This window comes from Triticum urartu, chromosome 7A (assembly GCF_056163025.1).
Source record: "Triticum urartu cultivar PI428250 chromosome 7A, HENAU_Tu73, whole genome shotgun sequence".
Lineage (NCBI taxonomy): Eukaryota > Viridiplantae > Streptophyta > Magnoliopsida > Poales > Poaceae > Triticum > Triticum urartu.
In genome coordinates, this window is record NC_141879.1 from 601,304,792 (window position 1) to 601,313,842 (window position 9,051).

Genomic DNA, 9,051 nt, shown 5'->3' on the forward strand with positions numbered 1-9,051 from the left:
GCGTGCCTATGTGGACAATATGCTGAGTTGGACATAGGTCCCGCCTGTCGATGACTCAAGTATTTTTTTTTCTTTTTTTACTTCTTCCTCCTTTTTCCACGGGCATTTCAACAAACATCTTGTGGGCACCCCCGCAGGCCAGAGCGCCTCTGCCATGGCGTCGTCCACGAGCCTCCATCCTCTAGCCGGCCACAACGACGAGCCGACCGCCACAGCTTCTACCGATGTCACGCCTACACGCACCGCCGTCCGTGGCCAATCCTATACTACTCGTTGGCCTGGGCGCGCGGTAAGGCGGGGCACTGCTCGTTGGCCGGCGAGCCGGCCTAGGCACGCGGCGGCGGCGTTGCTCTTTGCCTGCTTCGATGGGAGTAGCCGGCCAGGACCAGGACGCGACCACCGCAGCCCGTGGATGGCCGCCTCAGTCACCAGCAGCTGCTCGTGCCAGACTTGCTGCACCGTCCGGCCATCGGAGCCGCTCTCAGGGTGCCATGACCCAGCGTGTCCGGACACTCCGTCGCGTTCTCATGGGACCTCTTGCGCGCACGCCTCGCGCCGCGCCGGCCGGAGCCGCCGACAGGGTACTTCGTGCTCATGCTGGTCGACGGCGAGCTCGCTCTGGCCACGGGGGACCTCGTGCCATCGTCGCCATGGCCGGTGGAGTCCACGGGCCCCCTTCTGTCCCGGCGTGAGAACATCTACCCCGCCGGCGCTCCATGGAGAGGCGGACGAGCTAGTGCTGCTCACTCTCTCCAGCGAGAGGAAAATGAATGGCGCCCAAAAGATGTTCGACGGAATGCCTCAAAGAAAGAGATATGGGAAGAAGATGGCCGTCTAGTCATTGACAGATGGGGTCCACATTTCATTTGCCACATCAGTTGGTCAAAGCTTTTAGTCGTCGCCACGTCAGCCCGACATACGGGCCTAACTTGTCAGTTTCACTATTTTCGCAAGCTTATCAGACAATCAGTACTCCGTGTTATAGATTAGACGCATTTTCAGTGATTTTTTATACTCTGATTTAAATGTGGTACCAAGTTGTTACCCTAACCAAGTGTGGTAGTTTTGGGTAAATAACCCCCCGTTCTCGGGCTCAAGATGGGCGCGAGAGCAACCAAGATAGCATAGCATGTTTTCTGTCATTCACCCGACCACTTGATCAAACTCTGTAACCGCTCCCCTCTGCTAAATCAATGCAACGCCAGCAAGTGTTGGATCTTTCAAAACACACACACACACCCCTCAAGCTAAGTCAGTGGTAGGTTCTAATCACACATTGACAAGATATTCTTCCTTTAGGCTTAATAGCGTTGCCAGATTCTCTTAGACAGGCTAAAATGTGACCAAATTTTTGTACACTTAGATTTCTAAGACATTTTTTAGCTGGACCATGTTTTATTTTTGCATAGTTTGTTTTCATGCTGCTGACCGCGTGGTTAAACATATACCCTAATTAAGACATGATCATACCTGTGACAAGCTCCTCTCTCTCTCTCCCTCTCTCTCTCTTGTACTGATCTCTGGGACCGGAGGCATTCTGACGACTGAGATCGCTGCTGTAGGTAATTAAGGGCCTCCCCATCCTTTTTCTTCTTATTCGCCTCGAGGGATGGCTCGTTTAACACGTGAGTCGCGAGGGGATAGGAGGTCACTCTACCTCTCGCTAATCACATCCTGTCACTGATCCCACCCACGCACGTACGCACTGGTGCCGCTTCAGGTTGCGCGAGGGCGATCGAGGTCCACTCGTGTCGCCACCATCGCAGCACAGTGAACGAACTTCAGCGGTTGAGCTGCACCACCAACACGTCAAAAAAAGAAAACACGCAGATGCGGATATTCCAATAGGATTGCAAGAATCGTACTACTAGTTGACGAAAAGGAAAACCATTATAATGAGGAAATATCCTACTGTAGATGCATGCGACGGGGCGAGCGGCCTGCCTGTGTCCTTGTCGCGCTGCACCATTCACTCCTCCTGCTTTGCTTTGCTTTCAGATGATCGAATCCAGCACCCAGATGACGCGAAAAGGGAACGGCGTCGTCTGGGCCTACTGAATGAATCCGAAATTTTCTTTCTCAGAGCATCTCCAACGGACGACTAATATTAACGTCACACCCAAAAAATCACAAGTTTAGCACGTGCGGAATTAAAAATAACACTCCAGCAAACGCTGCATAATAACGCACGCTGTAAAAAGTGTTGAGCATGCCGGAAGAAACTGGACCGGAAGCTGGATACTTGGGGCGTGAGCTCCCGCGCGCCGAACTTCTCCCGCACGTTGAACTCCTCGCGTGCGCCTACCGGTAGCCTCCTCGCGTGCATGCGCCAGCCGGCTGATGAAGACATGTACCTAAGGTAGGGACACGGGCCTGACCCAAAAGTCCTACTCTAGGACACCCCTGGGAGAAATCACCTTTCAATCGACTTGAAGGCATTCCACTCGACGGGCTCAAGACACTCGACCAAGAAGCTATCACTCGACCAAGAAGCTATCACTCGACCGCCAGGAGATCAGCAGTCGCTCTGTAGGCAAACGGTCAGCCGTTAAGTAGTCTTCATGGTCATTATAGCACTTTATTAGAGGCGTTACCAGTAACGCCCAATCTTAAATGTACTTTAAACCCTGCATTACTGAGGGCAGGAGGGGGCCGGCGAACTCTATATAAGCCACCCCCCTCCTTAGTAGGAAGGGTTCGCACCCCTGTAACCTATACACGCATAATCCAGTCGACCGCCTCCGGGCGCCGAGACGTAGGGCTATTACTTCCTCTGAGAAGGGCCTGAACTCGTAAACCTTGCATGTAATAACTTCCCCATAGCTAGGATCTCGCCTCTCCATACTCACCCCCCTACATCACTGTCAGAGTTAGAACCACGACAGTTGGCGCCCACCGTGGGGCAAGAATCTTAGCCTTAGTTGGAGAAGTTGTAATTTTTCTCGATCCCTTTGATCATGTTTTCTTGCGGAGTTTTGGTGGAGGACCGCGAGATCCGTCTCGGCGCGTTCACCTTCATCATCGACAACTCTGCCTGGCTTCAGGAGGCGCCGCTCGACATCGACGCGCTCCCCGCCCGCGGTGCGACACATTTCCGCGCATGCGTTCGCGGCGTCCTCCTGCGGCAACCGTCGACCCAATATGGGTCGGCCCCCGCATCGTCTCCCCGCCCTGTCTCCCACCAGCGCAAGCGCTCCGATCGGTCGAGACTTCAGCGGTGGGTGAGGCACGCCGTGGCCCGCCAATCGGCAGCCCCGCAAGTCGCGGCCATCGAGCCCGTCGAATCCCTCTACGGCCTGTTCGATCTGTCGACTGGCTCCGTGGAGACCGCATCCGAGTGCGACAGCAGCGATCCAGCGGTTGAGGTTCTGGCGGTCGATGGAACACACAGTCCCCCTGGTTTCCCTCGCACTGACGGAGGCGCGGGTGGGGGCGATCCGTCGCATCCCCACGACGAATATCTCCCCGAACCTCTCACGTCATTGCAGCGAGAGGAGCTTCGCCGCCGGAACATGGACGCGCTCCGCACTCCTATCGTCGGAGAGACCCCCGAGGCCCGGGCCTTGGAGGACGCGCGTTTGGCCAACTTGGCCGAGCGCACTCGACTGGAGAATCTCCAGCGAGCACTCGACGAGCAAGCGCGTCAGCGGGCTCCCGAGTCTAGTCGACGCCAGCTCTTCCCGCCGACGCAGGTATATCGAACCCCAGTTCAGAATCTGGACGCCGCGGCCCGTATAGCAGAATCAATTCAGCCCTCCCAGTCGGAGGCGGGCAGGGGCTTGTTACAGATCAGAGCATTGCTCCGGGCGGCGGGAGACCAGAATTCCGCTGTCTCGCAATCGCGGAATAGGATCCACAGTCGGTCTGTCGCAACAGATACAGTTGAGTCAGCTCACAGCCCGAGATCGCCCCCGAGGCGTGAGGGACGTGGTGGCCAACATGATCAGTACCGGAGGAATGAGCAGTATGATCACCGATTCGACCGTGATGGTCAACGTCGAGTGCCAACCCCTCCCCCGAGGAGCGGGTCGTATGCGCCTCGACGGCAAGATGACAGATGCCCTCATAGTGTCGGGCAGAGGATTCCAGTCGACCCCAGAGACCCAGGCTTCGATGCGAGATCCATCCTCGTTCAAGGTTTGGTTGACAGGAACAGAGCTCATCGAGGAGGCCACAATAGAGATGCGCCTGCCAGCAGCAGAGTACGCGCTTTAGGGCCAGAGTGCTTCAGTCGAGCCATCAGAGCTGCAGTGATACCTCCCAATTTCAGGTTGGCGACTGGAATCAGCAAGTTCACCGGTGAATCTAAGCCTGACACCTGGCTCGAAGATTACCGAGTGGCTGTACAGATTGGCGGTGGCAATGACGAGGTGGCCATGAAGCATTTGCCTCTCATGTTAGAGGGCTCGGCCAGAGCATGGCTAAATCAGTTAGCACCCAGCAGCATTTACACTTGGGAGGACCTCTCCCGAGTGTTTATCACAACCTTTGAAGGAACATGTAAGCGACCCGCGGGCCTAACCGAGCTGCGGTCTTGCGTGCAGAAGCCGAATGAAACTCTGAGGGAATACATCGAGAGGTGGATCACGCTGCATCACTCGGTTGAAAACGTGCCGGACCATCAAGCAGTTTGTGCCTTCAAGGAAGGTGTTAAATACAGAGAGTTGAATCTGAAGTTCGGTCGAACTGGAGAGATGTCTCTGAATCGGCCACCAAGTATGCTAACGGAGAAGACGAAGATCGACTCCGAAGTGGCAAGCAGAAAGCAGTCGACCAGGAAATTGGAGGCAATTCCAGTCGGAAGCAGAAGCGGAAGGCCGAGCCAGCCGCTCCTGGAGAGGCCCTGGCCGTAGCCCAAGGAAACTTCAAGGGAAAACCCAAGGGCACCTGGAAGCCCAAAAAAGTCAAGGATCAAGACAGAAATGATGTTTTGGATCTGCCATGTCACATCCACACCAAGAAGGATGAAGAGGGTAATTTTATTTACCCGAAGCATACCACTCGACAGTGCCGACTCCTGATCCAGCAGTTCCAAGGGAAGCAGTCCAAGGATAAGGAAAAAGAGTCGGACAGGGTCGAGGACAAGGAAGACAGCGACGATGGATACCCCCAAGTCAATTCCACCCTGATGATTTTTGCCGATGTCGAAAGAAAAAGTCGACTGAAAGTCATTAACCGAGAGGTGAACATGGTTGCCCCGGCAACACCCAGTTACCTGAAGTGGTCCCAGACTGCCATCACATTCGACCAGTCTGATCACCCGACGCACATTGCCACCCCTGGGAGGCAAGCTTTGGTGGTCGACCCAATTGTTGAAGGCACTCGACTGACTAAAGTACTGATGGATGGAGGCAGTGGCCTGAACATACTGTATGCTGAAACATTGAAAGGAATGGGCATTCCGATGTCCAGACTCAGCACCAGTAACATGAGTTTCCATGGAGTCATTCCTGGGAAGAAAGCCCAATCACTCGGCCAGATCGCTCTTGATGTGGTTTTTGGTGATTCAAAGAATTACCGCAAGGAAAAGTTGACATTCGAGGTCGTGGACTTCCAAAGTGCTTATCATGCCATTTTGGGCAGGCCAGCTTACGCACGCTTCATGGCCCGGCCATGTTACGTGTACCTCAAACTGAAGATGCCTGGCCCCAAAGGTGTGATCACTGTCACGGGCAATCGGAAAAAGGCGGAAGAGTGCTTTCAGAAGGGCTCAAAGATTGCAGATGCTCAGATGGCAGTGGTCGAGTTTCAAGAGTACCAAAAGACTGCCGACCCAAGCGAGTTGCTACGAGCCAAGAAGCCTGCTTCAGAATCAGCTTTTCAGTCGTCCGGTGAAACGAAAACAGTCGACGTTCACCCGACCGACCCCGATGCTGCCCCGACTCACATCTCAACGACGCTTGACTCCAAATAGGAGGAAGTGCTCATCCAGCTCCTCCGTGAGAACTGGGACATCTTCGCATGGAAACCCTCCGACATGCCTGGAGTTCCCAGGGGGCTGGCTGAGAACCGTCTACGGGTCGACCCAAAATTCAAGCCTGTGAAGGAACATCTTCGACGGTCCGCCGTCCAGAAGAAGCAAGCCATTGGCGAGGAGGTGGCTCGGCTCTTAGCAGCCGAGTTCATCCGAGAAATTTACCACTCCGAGTGGCTCGCCAATGTCGTCATGGTCCCCAAGAAGGACAAGTCTCTTCGCATGTGCATTGATTTCAAACATATCAATCGGGCCTACCCAAAGGATCATTTTCCTCTCCCTCGCATCGACCAAATAGTCGACTCAACTGCGGGGTGCGAGAGGTTGTCTTTTCTAGATGCTTATTCCGGGTACCATCAGATCCGTCTGTATGGACCCGACGAAATCAAAACAGCTTTCATCACCCCATTCGGATGCTTCTGTTATGTCACCATGCCGTTCGGCCTCAAGAACGCCGGAGCCACGTTCATGAGAATGATCCAGAAGTGTTTACTCACTCAAATCAGTCGGAATGTGGAGGCATACATGGATGATATTGTGGTCAAGTCACGGAAAGGTTCCGACCTGCGAGCTGACCTTGCCGAAACTTTTGCCAACCTCAGGAGGTATGATATCAAGCTCAATCCATCAAAATGCACATTCGGAGTTCCAGGCGGAAAGTTACTCGGTTTTCTCGTTTCCGAACGAGGGATCGACGCCAATCCTGAGAAGATTGGCACCATACTCCGGATGAAGCGTCCTGTACGCGTGCACGATGTCCAAAAGCTTACAGGCTGCCTGGCCGCTTTAAGTCGATTCATTTCTCGTCTCGGTGAGAAGGCATTGCCTCTCTACCGACTGATGAAGAAGTCTGACAAGTTCGAGTGGACTCCAGAAGCTGACGCAGCGTTTGCAGAACTCAAAGCTCTGCTCTCCACCCAGCCGGTGCTTGCTGCCCCAATCAGCAAAGAGCCTCTGCTGCTGTACATTGCGGCCACAGGACAAGTTGTCAGTACAGTACTCACGGTCGAGCGGGAAGAAGAAGGAAAGGCCTTCAGAGTTCAGCGCCCAGTCTATTATCTGTCTGAAGTTTTGACCCCTTCAAAACAAAGATACCCTCACTATCAGAAGCTTGTATATGGGATTTACATGACCACGAAGAAGGTTGCACACTACTTCTCTGACCATTCCATTCGCCGAGTGGATTGAACAGCAACTTCCGACTCAAGTTCACTTGGAGCATTGGACCATGTTTTTCGACGGATCTAAGATGCTGAATGGTTCTGGTGCTGGGGTAGTTCTAGTCTCCCCCCGAGGAGATAAGCTCAGATATGTTCTCCAGATTCACTTCGATTCCTCCGACAATGAAGCAGAGTATGAAGCACTTTTGTATGGGTTGCGCATGGCCATTTCACTCGGCGTCCGTCGCCTCATGGTCTATGGCGACTCAGATTTGGTGGTTAATCAGGTGATGAAGGAGTGGGACGTCAGAAGTCCAGCTATGACTGGTTATTGCAATGCAGTGAGAAAGCTAGAAAAGAAATTCGAGGGGTTAGAGCTTCATCACATCCCCCGACTGAAAAACCAAGCAGCTGATGACCTGGCAAAGATAGGCTCCAAGCGAGAAGCCATTCCCAGCAATGTGTTTTTGGAGCACATCCGCTCGCCATCAGTCCAGGAAGATCCTTTCACAGAAGAAGCCCCACAACCGAAAAGTGCCAGAGATCTGACTGAAGTCGAAGTTCCTGCTGTGGTCGACCTGATCATGGAAGTCTTGGCCGTCACTCCCGACTAGACGATACCATACATCGCGTATATCCTAAGGAAAGAACTCCCAGAAGACGAGGGAGAGTCTCGACAGATCGTCCGCCGATCTAAGGCCTTCACAGTCATAAAGGGGCAGTTGTATAGAGAAAGCGCGACTGGAATCGGTCAGAAGTGCATTACACCAGAAGAAGGTCGGATAATCCTTGATGATATCCACTCGGGAACCTGCGGCCACCATGCGTCCTCTCGGACCATTGTGGCTAAAGCATACCGAGCGGGATTCTTCTGGCCTAGAGCAAATGAGATGGCAAAAGAGATAGTCGACAAGTGCGGAGGCTGCCAGTTCTACTCCAACATGTCACACAAGCCTGCATCGGCCCTGAAGACCATTCCTCTCGTCTGGCCATTCGCTGTCTGGGGACTGGACATGGTCGGTCCACTGAGAACAGGCAGGAGTGGGTTCACGCATGTGCTTGTGGCGGTCGACAAGTTCACCAAATGGATCGAAGCCAAGCCTATCAAGAACCTCGATGCTGGCACTGCTATCAGTTTCGTCAAAGGACTAACATTCAGATATGGAGTCCCTCATAGCATCATCACCGACAATGGGTCAAACTTCGATTCGGACCAGTTCAGAGCTTTTTGCGCCGCTCAAGGCACACGAGTCGACTATGCGTCGGTCGCGCATCCTCAGTCGAATGGGAAAGCTGAGAGAGCAAATGGTCTGATTCTTAAAGGACTGAAACCTCGGCTGATGCGTGATCTCAAGCACGCGGCAGGTGCTTGGGTCGACGAGCTTCCGTCAGTTCTGTGGGGATTGAGGACCACGCCCAACCGGTCGACTGGAAGAACTCCATTCTTTCTGGTTTATGGAGCCGAAGCGGTTCTGCCAAGTGATCTTCTTCACAACGCGCCCCGAGTCGAGCTTTACACCGAAGATGAAGCAGAACAGGCCCGGCAAGACGCAGTCGACCTCCTCGAAGAAGAGAGGGAGATGGCCATGATCAGATCGACCATTTATCAGCAAGACTTGCGTCGATTCCACGCCCGGCATGTGAAGGGTCGAGCCTTCCAAGAAGGAGATTTGGTCCTCCGAGTGGATCAACAAAAACCACACAAGCTTGCTCCTACTTGGGAAGGCCCCTTCATCATCACCAGAGTCCTCCACAACGGAGCGTATCACCTCTACAATGTCGATCGCCAGATCGACGAGCCGCGAGCTTGGAATGCGGAACTACTCCGCCCCTTTTACACTTAAGTTCCTTCCCATAAAGATGTAATAAGAGAAACTTCCGCACTTCATTTCTATCAAGGTCAAGAGTGTTCCAATG